This window comes from Mus pahari, chromosome 13 (genome assembly GCF_900095145.1).
Source record: "Mus pahari chromosome 13, PAHARI_EIJ_v1.1, whole genome shotgun sequence".
In the NCBI taxonomy this organism is placed as follows: domain Eukaryota; kingdom Metazoa; phylum Chordata; class Mammalia; order Rodentia; family Muridae; genus Mus; species Mus pahari.
The window spans coordinates 50,189,865-50,201,600 of NC_034602.1; positions in this window are offsets into that span (position 1 = coordinate 50,189,865).

An 11,736-nucleotide genomic window follows, 5' to 3' on the forward strand; every position below is an offset into this window, starting at 1 on the left:
CACACACACACACACACACACACACACACACACACACACATGCACTGCTTCCTACCGAACTTCTGCTGTGCTGCTAAACTAGTTCAGTTAGTACATATAGTGAGCCCATGGCCACTGTGGAGTCAGCTCAATTCTTGACTCTATTGTATTTTAGGGTTGATAATTTCATTGTTATATATACATTTCGAAAATGTCAGTGTATCAAGGTGTATCAATTCAATTGTTTCTACTTAAAAAAACAACCTGCAAAATAGTTTCCTTGAAGCTTTCACACAAACAGAAATTTTAATCTTATCCCCACAATTCAATTTTATTCCTCCTCTGTTATTTTATATGATTGTTTAACAATTGCCAATAAGTTTTTGTGCATTCCCAAGTCCCTCCACTATGATCTAATTCTCTGCTCTTTTATTCTTAATACTTTATGTTATAGTTATTCCTTTTCTTTCTTATATGTTATGGCTCCATCTTTTCCTTCATACTTTATATGGCAACTGGAATTGTTTAAGTATTAGAGCCACATCTTCTTAAAGGGAGCATCTTATAAGAAATGTCTGACTCAGGCATCCAAAAGTACTCCATGGATAACTGACATTCACAGGAAGATCTTCAAGTCTATCAACAGGCATCCCTGCTTACTGTCTTTGTCACTGAAATATGACTTCTGCATGAGGACATCCTAGGGAAACAGGGTCAAGAGAGAAATGCATTACTCTCTTGAGGAAACACTGCAATGTGTGTGCTGATTGTAATGAGCATTCTAAATATGGATACTCAAAATGTCACAGAAATATTCTCTTTATGTTTATGACTTTAAAACCTTTCATCTGGATTCTGGGCTGGAAATACTAAAAGCAATTATATCTCCCCCCACCCACCCATAGATATAATGTAGATGATTCTTTTTTGTCAAAATGTCTTAGTAAAGCAATCTCTTAATTGCAAGTTAGTCTAGACAGTTTTGCTATATTCATTTCAAGCCACACCAAGGAATTCTCTAAAGAAAGTAACAAATGAAAATCATGTAATAACCACCAATTCTTCCTCTTGGTCTTTTATGTTAAATACTACAAAAAGAAAGATCCTCTGTCTGAAAATTATAAACTATTTTTATCTACAGAAGGGAAATGGCCAAGAAGGCAAAGGAAAGAAGGAGGAAAAAAACACCTAAAATCAAATATATGAGCTAGACTGTTGATATAAATGCATAGTATTGATTGCATTTCCATATGATAGCCCAATCAGCCAGGTTTGTCATCTACAGGTCTTGCATTCCTCTTTAAAACATTCTTGATATGTTAGAATCTGGTGATTGGGTTTCCTGTTCTTCTGGACTCATTATCTTTCCAGGAGATGTCATTTCTCCCTTCTCATCTGTTTCCTCCCAAAGTATATGGGGGTAGATACCTCTATTACCAGAATACCAAACAGCATTGGCAAACCACACAATAATACAACATTAATCACATCTAGCCTTTGGTTTGGTTTTGTACACTGAAATCCCAACAAAGAAAAGTCTTAAAGTTTTCACATTGTTTTTAAAAAGAGATAAGAAAAATGTCTACAAAAAATTTGGGAGGTCTGAGTACATTTAAATTATTTGCTTTAGAAACTTCAGTGGAAAAGCTTGTCAATCTCAGTTTATGTGGAAAAGTCTTATTCAAATAATTTATTTTAATTTTAATTCAATAACTTTAAATTCAAAGATTCAGTCTTATTAAAATCATTTTACATTCACTCCCTCACACTCAGACCACTTAACAACTATTCGACCATGGCCTTCTAAATCATTTTAAAATTAGCTATTTATTCTTTATTTGTTTGTGTTCATGTGTGTGCCTGCATGGGTCTAATTGCACCAAATGCACGAAGGTGTGGCAGAGGCAAAGGGATTTGGCTCACCTAGAATTAGAGCTACAGAAAATTTTAAGACACCCTGTGTGGGTGCTCAGAAATGAGCCCACTGGAAAAGCAGTGTATACACTTAATTACTGATCCACCTTTCCAGTTTGTTTTGTCATTTTTAATTTAAAGACTTTTATTTTTGACTTCCAGTAACTTTTGTTTTTCTTGTAAAGTCGCCAAATGCTTGTGTTTGTGTACATGTGTGCATGTTTGTGTTTATATGTGTAGTGTACATATTACTATCTAATCTTTCAGAAAATTCAGGGTTCTTATTTTTTCAGAGCTAACACAATATTCTTCAGAATTGTAATTTTATTTTTGAAATGTTTGTTCATTGCTGCTCTTTATACAATCCTTCATAGCAGATTTGCAAACATATCTGTTATAATATTTCTGCTCACCCATATTCTTTTTTACATATATAAATGATTAATTCTATATGTGAACTATTTTATGACCCTGATTATCTAAGAAAGTGGTTCTCAACCTTCCTAGATAAAATGCTTTAATACAATTTCTCATGTTGTGGTGACACCCAACCACAAGATTATTTTGTTCCTAATTCACGACTATCCGTTTTACATTATTAATCATAATGTAAATCCGTTTTACATTATAAATCATAATGTAAATATCTGATATGCAGGCTATGTGACCTATGTGAAATCTCAAACACAAGTTGAGAACCATTGGTCCAGGAGGCTCAAACTTGTCATTTGTACCCAATGAAAGTAATGGCAATATCTTATGCTTACACAAATCCTGGTCTGATCCTGAAACACTGAATTATTGTTTGACGATTATTCATTGTGTTCTTACAGTTGATGTGAGTTACCGTGTGATTTTTTAAAAATTATTTTATTAGATATTTTCTTCATTTACATTTCAAGTGCTATCCCAAATGTCCCCGATACCCTCCCCCTACCCTGCTCCCCTACCCACTCACTCCCACTTTTTGGCTCTGGCATTCCCCTGTATGGGACATATAAAGCTTGCAAGACCAAGGGGCCTCTCTTCCCAATGATGGCCGACTAGGGCATCTTCTGCTATATATGCAGCTAGAGACACGAGCTCAGGGGGTACTGGTTAGTTCATATTGTTGTTCCACCTATAAGGTTGCAGACCCCTTCAGCTCCTTGGGTACTTTCTCTAGCTCCTCCATTGGGGGCTCTATGTTCTATCCTATAAATGACTGTGGGCATTCACTTCTGTATTTGCCAGGCACTGGCATAGCCTCACAAGAGATAGCTATATCAGGGTCCTTTCAGCAAAATTTTGCTGGTGTATGTAATAGTGTCTGTGTTTGGTGTGATCTTTAAGAAAGTCTCATTATATAAAACAGCAGTCTTGACATTACACCCTTTCTTCTGCCTTGTGTGTCATGACAATCTAAACTAAATGACATTCTAAGCTAAACTAAATTCACACTAATCTATTATATTTTAGGATTGCAAAAATCTGAAATTCATTGTAGCCTTATTTTCATCTGCTTTAAGATTAATACTATCACAATCTTGGGCTATGCAATAGCCCAATCACTCATAAATATGGGGCTGTATATTTCAATCCCAAGGAGTCACCTGAAAATGTTAAGCATAATGATTATGGCTACCATGCTTTCACAGTAGCAGAGGGAGAAGAACCACTAGAGCCTAGCTGGTGAACTCCATTCAATAAGAGACTGTGTTATAAAGCAGGTTATCCTCTGGCCTCCATAGTCACAGGCATACACATGGTCTAGTACACATAAACAGAGCACAATACATAAGCACATAGTCTAAATGACTAAATAAATAAACCAGTTTGTTAAACAGTAGTAATTTCCTGAACGACAGCATGTAAGCAAAGGAAAATTAAAAATAAGGTCAGTTCTACAATAAAAAACAAAGAAACCATGTCAAAGTTTAAATTCAAAGATTCAGATTCCAAAGATCCTTGGGTAACTTAATGGTAAGTATTCTGTGAGAGTAAGGTTATTCATACTGAAAACTGAGAATGGATTTCCCAGCAAGCCCCTCAGGAACTAAACCACCAAAGTTTCTAGAAAGCTTAAGCTGCAAAGATAATTCCAAGGGATCCTGCCAACCACATCAATCTTTGTTCTTGTCACTCACATTGACAGTTCCAAGGAGAAATTTAAAAATTCCATTTCAATGTTCCCTCTTTAAAATGTTCAAGTGAATTCACTGAATATCGCTGATTCTGTATTCATGACTTTTCAAGTCCCCACTTAACAGGTGTTTGCTCTATGTTAGAATTCTCATCCACATAATAAAACAATAATTTATCCTACAATAATTATTGTTTTTATTTTATAAAGTGGAAAACTGAGGTAAGAAATGACAGATTGAAATTGCATATGTACCTCTTGACAGAATTAAGTTTTTTCTAAAGGATACATCAATGCCTTGAAATTATTCGCTATATTTTACTAAAACTCATCAAAGAGTGTGATATGTAGAAAAATACCATGGAGACTGTACTCTTATGTCATTTAGGATGTTTCAATGAAAAATATTTAACAATGTAAGAGAAAAGTTTTATTAAGTAAAATCCTGTGGAAAATAGAACAGGGTAAGCAATTAGCTTTGAGGCATATCTGCCTTGACATTCTTTATAACATACATCACCTAATAAAGCCCCACTAAAGCAGTAACAAAGGCAAAGTATCCTTCTGCCCTTAACTGGATACCCATGAGCAAACCTAACTGCACAATTCAGAGCAGAGAAAAAAGCCATGTCATCAAACAATGGGGTTGTCAATGATACTCTGAGGAGAAGAGATAAATCATTCATTGCCACTGATGTCCTTCGATTATAAAAAGACTTGTTTTTCAGGTAAAAATACAGTACATGAGATAGAAATGTATATGTTCATAAATGGGATTCTAGTTTTTCTCATTTATTGATACATATAGATAAGTTAGTGACAGGGAGGGAAGCTAAGGAAAGTTTATTAGGGGAAGAATGAAGAAGGTTGTATAGCACGGAGGCTAAAAAACAAATGCCCCACTTCTCTTTGATTGTGAGTCCAGCCTCTGCAGGTGAGTGTAGTTCTAACTCTGCATCAAGCAAACTTGTAGCTGCAGCAGATGACTTTCCTCATGGAACTATAAACCATCAAAATGCTGAGTTGTGAAATTCATTATCAATGGACATAAACTATCGGACCACTTAAAGTTCCTGGAATATTGCCAAAGAGGGACTAGATGAAGTGTAAGAGCCTGAGTACAGAGAGCTGGCTGTGAAGTTCTATCTCTTAGAAATTTCAGATGGTACACCCATCAAGTCTTACCAAAATGTTTCCCTAAACATGCACTGTACAAGGATAAGAACAATAGAAATGCTAAAGGGGACTGAGAAAAACTGAGGAGCCCTTATCTCTATCCAAAGAACTACAGGCTATTAAGGAATAAATGCTGAGAACAGAAATAGACTTTCCAAGGGAAGAATAGACCAGTTAGTTACTAGTACCAAATGGTCAGCCACTAAAATGTACATCCACTAACATTACACAGATTGAGAAGGTTATTCATATATATTTAAAGACACATATATCAAATATTAATGAAAAAAGAGGTAATTTATTTGAAAATGAACTTGGAGTGGTATATGGGAGAGTGTTGAAGGAGCTTAATGAAAGAAGAAAATGGTGGAAATTGAATTATGCTATGAGAGAGAGAGAGAGAGAGAGAGAGAGAGAGAGAGAGAGAGAGAGAGAGAGAGAATGAATGTGACTCCAGATCCAATTCGTACCTGCGAGTTCTGATCAAAGAGAAAAAAGATTAGAATTCAAGAAGTGAGGTCAAAAAGAAACCGAAGCCTTGGTTCAGAAATACAGGATAAAATGCAAAACATTCATTAAAACCATGAGAGACTCCAAGCAGAAAGAGGCTCTGAGAAATTGAACAAATGTACATGATTCTGTTTTGTGTTGACCAAGTTATCCTGGGGTTTGGACCTATCTTAAAGGATCATGACTTATACACCCATCATAGTTCTCATCATAGAAAAGAAGCAGGTATTGATTGCATAAGAACTTTTAGTTAGGGGTGACATTTTGTGTCTACCACTCTTTCTTGGTGATAGTATTTTGTCTGGTTTTTAGTTGGTTTGTGTGTCTGTGTGTTTTGATATTTTTGTCTAATATTTATTTTGATTGAATGAGAGAGAATGAGATAGAGACAAAAAGACAGAGACAGAGACACAGAAAGAGACAACGTTGGGTGGGGAAGCAAGTAGAATTTGGGTGGAGTTGGGGGAAAAGAAAGACTATGATACAGGATATATTGTGTGAGGAATCTTTTCGCTAACTGTTTTTCTAAGGGGATGATTTAGACAAAATAACAATAGCTCCATTGTCAAGTGGAACAGGCTGAGTAAGCCAAATTAGATGGTCACATAATGCTTTGGGTTTTCAGACATATTAATGCTAAAAACGGAGATGACTAGGAATGGAAAGGTACTTACATTCAGGTTGGGGATGCCCAAACCTGGTGTGGATTGTACAACATGCCACATCTCCCATCTTTGTGACTCAAACTAATCTTTGATAAATGGGTGTTGGAAATTTGATATTACTTTTATCATAGTCAATAGTTTGAAGCTCTCAGTTTCTGAAATATGGATTCAGCTTAGAGTCTATCCATCGCAGCTTCAGATCTCAGCATAGTCACTCAATCAGCAACACTTCTGTAATTTGCACTCCGGCCTTTTGACGAGTGTTCTTCATTTAACAGTTTATGATTTACAGAAGGAAATAAAAACGAGCAATATTTTGGCTGTTGTTTACATTCCTCATAAGGGGATACAACATTTTATTGAAATACATTTTGAGTTAAATAATAATAAAAAAAAACTCACAAATTTCAAAGGAAAAACTCAAATGTTTCGTTGATCTCTTTATTATCCAATGTGAATAATTTCAGATTTTTAGCTGAAAACTACTTGTTCTGATTCATGCTATTATCATATGCAAACATTTTAGGGAAGAGAGGTTGTTCTAGTGTGATTTCATAACAAATATACATGCGCCAAAGTGAGTAGAGTAGAACCCAATATCAAAGCAATTCCAACAAAAAAAATGGCACTCTCACAGACATACTGTGCCTGAGCTGACCTAGCTTCTTATTCTGTAAGTCACTGTCTTTGTGTGATTTTTTACATGGCTTATTTTACAATGGCCTGGTTATTTTTTGTTTTTGTTTTTGATTTTAGTTTAGTTTAGTTTTTTTGTTTTGTTTTGTTTTGTTTTTTTGCATCCTTCCATATCTAGGTCCTACTTGAGAAATTAAAATTAGTTATCATGTTTTCTCAGCAATATTAAATGTGATCAATTAAGTAGATAGTTTCAAACCATAAGTATTAAATGTTTTAAATTCTTGTTAATAAATATTAAAGGGTTATCTTCTATGGAAGTTTTTGTATTTAAAGTCTCTGAATTGTGCACTAAAACTTTCACAAATAGTTTTTTACATTTCAACTCAGATAAGAAGGAAATTTATCAATCTTCAAAAATTTTTATTTTTCAAAGCTGTGACTAAGAATGACAAAAATATTTCACGTTAAACATTCAACTTCCAGATAAACAATTACAGTTAGTGTTTTTGAATTTTTGTATATTTTATAAAAATTTCCAGATAATTAATGTAAAGCCAGATAAACTGAAGTTGTTGAACAGTTCCATCCTTGCATCCACCAGATGTCCTGTATACGTGTTCAATGCATCAACCAGATTTCCTGTTTATGTGTTCAATGATTCACCCTGAATTCCTGTGTATGTGGTCAACACATAAACTAGATTTCCTGTATGTGTGTTCAATACATCCTACCAGATTTCCTGTTTATGTGGTCAATGCATCAACCAGGTTTCCTGTATATGTTCAACTCTCCCAACTGTTTCAATAGGCATCATCATACTAATTTGTTGCTATATTTTATTTCTTGTGGGAATTTCACCTAGCTAATCTCTATACCGTTTTATAATATTATTTTCTCTCCACTATTAATTCACAATTTTACAGCATTTACATGATATTTAAACATACAATTCTCTTCTCGTCAACATGCCACAAGTGAAATTTCATTTTGATTTTTCTTATTTAAAAATTAATTATTGGAAACTAAAATTTAATATCTTGGTCTAATATTAAGTAATAACATTTCAAAGTAAGTGTCATGTTATAGAAGATTTCCCTCTTCAAAATAATATGGGTTTATATAGTACAGACAGGACACAGTAGCATTAACTAGTCTGTTGAGAATCAGTATGTCACCTTGTAATTCAGCACGCACATTTCCCCATTCAAACACTTAACTGCTGAAACTTATGGCTCTGAATTACATTAATAATTAAGGTCAGTTCAAACAATTTAAATACCTATACAATAGCCCATGCCTTCACTTTCTTATGGATAGACTCTATTCAGTGGGATAGATGTATTTAGAAATAAAAAAGAGGTTTTCCTTAGATAATTTAATTTGAGCTCACATACTCTTTGATCTATTTTACTGATGTTGGAGAAATGTTATGAAGAATAATTTTACATCTTGAAAGAGAGATCAACAGAAGTTTGCAACATATACACATATAAAATGGGCAAATATTTTAAATGGCAATATCATAATTTTATAATTTCTAAAATAAATATGCACGTACATCTGATATATATATATATTGCAGTGCACTGAGTGAATTCATTGCTTTTCAAAAGAACATTCATATTTGACCTCTGAATAAATCATCTAAAATCCTAAAAGCTAAAATTAAATTGTCCTTTCCTTAGTCTAAGGATCAATCTAATTAGACTAGAAATTATCAGACTCAATATCCTCTTGGAATACAGACTTCTACAGGGTAATGTTATGTAAATAAATATGTATTCATGATTTCAAACTGAGTAAAACTAAGTGGATAGAAATTTAATTTAAGGTAAAGTGCTCTCTTTTAAAAGAATAAGTATTAAATAATTTTCTACCATTCCAGAAAAAAAAACTTACTTTGTTTCTGCATAGAATAAATTTCTATTAAATCCATAGTCTTACATGCTATATTTTAACCTACGCTAAAAATTATCTCATCCTGTATTTCTGTTTCCACAAATAAATATGGTATATATATGTCTAGTAAGATTTTACATGGGAAAAGTCATTAATTTAAAAATTAGCAAACACGTAGGCAGTAAATTTTACTACATGTTAGAGAGTTACCCTAGTAAGCCACCTGCAGCTAAAGCACTTGGAGAATTAACAGCTAGAAACACTATATGATAATGTGTGTAAACATAACAGACTGAATGTCTACTCACTTAGCCTAGAACTTATAAACCATTTACTTTTCTTCTTTTCTCTCTCTCTATTTCTTCCTTCCTTCCTTCTTTCTTTCTTTCTTTCTTTCTTTCTTTCTTTCTTTCTTTCTTTCTTTCTTTCTTTCTTTTTTTCTTCCTTCCTTCCTTCCTTCCTTCCTTTCTTTCTTTCTTTCTTCCTTTCTTTCTTTCTATTTGAAACTTTTAATTACCTAAACTTTAACATTACTTAAACATTTAACATAACTTAAACATTACTCCAGCATTATTACATGCAAAATAGTCATAAGGCTTAAATGTTTAGCAATACCATATAATGAATATTCTTTAGATAAATTCTTTAACTATATAATATGAAATATGTAGTTTTATATCTATTAAAGAGGAAATCAGATTTGTGTATTACTGTGACAGAAATATTTATTTTTACATAGAGAAGTCATTAATATTATTACTTGTTGATGCAGTACAGAAACCCTTTTTAATATTTTTAGAGTTTTTCAACATTAGTTTTTATATGCATCAATAATGAGAACACTGCATTTCAGAAATGTGTAGTAGAAAGTACCAGAATATGTACATTGTCACTTTGGCAATTGTCACTCTGCCCTAAATTCAAACAAAATTATATGAAACTCAAATCAGCAACTCAAAGAGCAAACTAAAAAAAAAAATTAGAAATTCTGAAGTAATATGATCCAAAGATCCACAAATTTCACACCTATATGCTGGAAAGTTAAAGCAGAAAAATATTGAGTCTGAATTTTCTATAATTAAACTGTAACATTTCCCTGAAGGCACAAAATTTGTATATGCAATAAAAGCATCATTACTCATTGCATATCAAATCATGAATCCAATCCAAGGCATTTTTAAGAACATTGGTTGTCTTTGTGTGACTTGCAGGCATACAGAGCGCAAAGCGCTTGTACAATATCTTCCGAGGCAAGGCTACAGTGAACTTACACCATTTAACATGGATAAATATTAACAGAAACACTGTGTGTGTGTGTGTGTGTGCGTGTGTGTGTGTGTGTGTGTGTGTGTGTGTGTGTGTGTGTGTGATTACAAATTAAATTATATCCTTTACTTATTGGAAAACATTTTTGTGGTGCCCATGTTCAATTATACATCCCCATGTGGGTTTGTGAACACCAGTTTAAGAAGAAGTGTGTGGGTCAGTGAGGTAGTAGTTGCAGAGGGATGCAGAATAATTTTCATTTATTTTACTTCCAGAAACTTCATCAGGTCTTTGGGATCATGCCTACAAAAGTTCCCTCCTGGCTAGAGCACAGAAAGAATATTTGTGTTTGTGTGAAATACCATCAAGCCTTGACCAATGCTACAGGTATCAACCACCTACCTTGTTGAATATCCACATATACCTTTGGATTGCCTGGAATAGTAGCATTCAAATAGCTATGAAATTATTACAAGAGTAGAATATATGAGACTGGAAATTTCACACAATAAATGTTTAAAGTATTTTCTTGTGTATGTTTACATTCCTTTTGAATATATATTCTTTATTGTTGTAAGAAATAAAGTAGACGAACATCCATGTACAACATATGCACTGATAGAACATCTTTTTCTTATATTTTGAAAGTTTCAAGGCTATATAGTTTGTGAGGTCTTTCTAAAATTGTTATAAATATGAAGAAAAAGAGAAATAAGACTCTGCATATAGGTAGATCTTCCCAGTTCAGCTGTGTGTTGTTCAAGATCAACTGTATACTGAAAACTTGAATCAATGCCACATGTCCATTCTCTGAAGAAAGGATTTGTGTCTGTTTTATTTTAGTTAAGGAAAGAGAATTCCTCCTACTTTACTTGCCATCAATTTCTCTAAAAGCTAACATAGTCAATATGAGCTAGTTTCTAGTAGATTGGCAGTAAGGAGGTAGAAAGCAGGGATAGCAACTATACCTTTAAAGAGGCAACCTCTGATGCTGTCCAGTAACTATTATAGAATGCTTTTCTTCCACTTAAATTTCATTAGAAAAATCAGGGTCTGAGCAAAGACAGAATGACAGGAAAATATGAGGGACATTGTAAATATGAGGAGCTTGTATTTACTTAACCCATAGTTTTCAGACTCAAATTTATATTCCTTGCCAGATAACCTTTAAGAATCCTGATACAAATGACAAAGCCAGAGTTCTGAATGGGATAAAAGCATTTATATATACAAAATATATTGTTCTGAAATCTTTACCAATTGACCTTACTTACCCTTATTTTTTAGCTACAAACTTAACCAGTATACCTATAATCCACCTTCCAATTTCTTTTAATGAAGACAAGTCTTTTGTAATAGAAATAAATAAGCCAGATCATGTATATACAACTTAGTTTTTAAACACTATCAAATCTTTGAATATAATTATAAATTTTATCCCTTATGCAATGTATGCCAAGAACCAAATCATGTATGTATAGTCATTCTTAATATACTTAAGGATGAATCTAAAAGGCAGGATTTACTTGTTGCACAAAAGTTTGCCTTATTATAAAACTTTCTTCC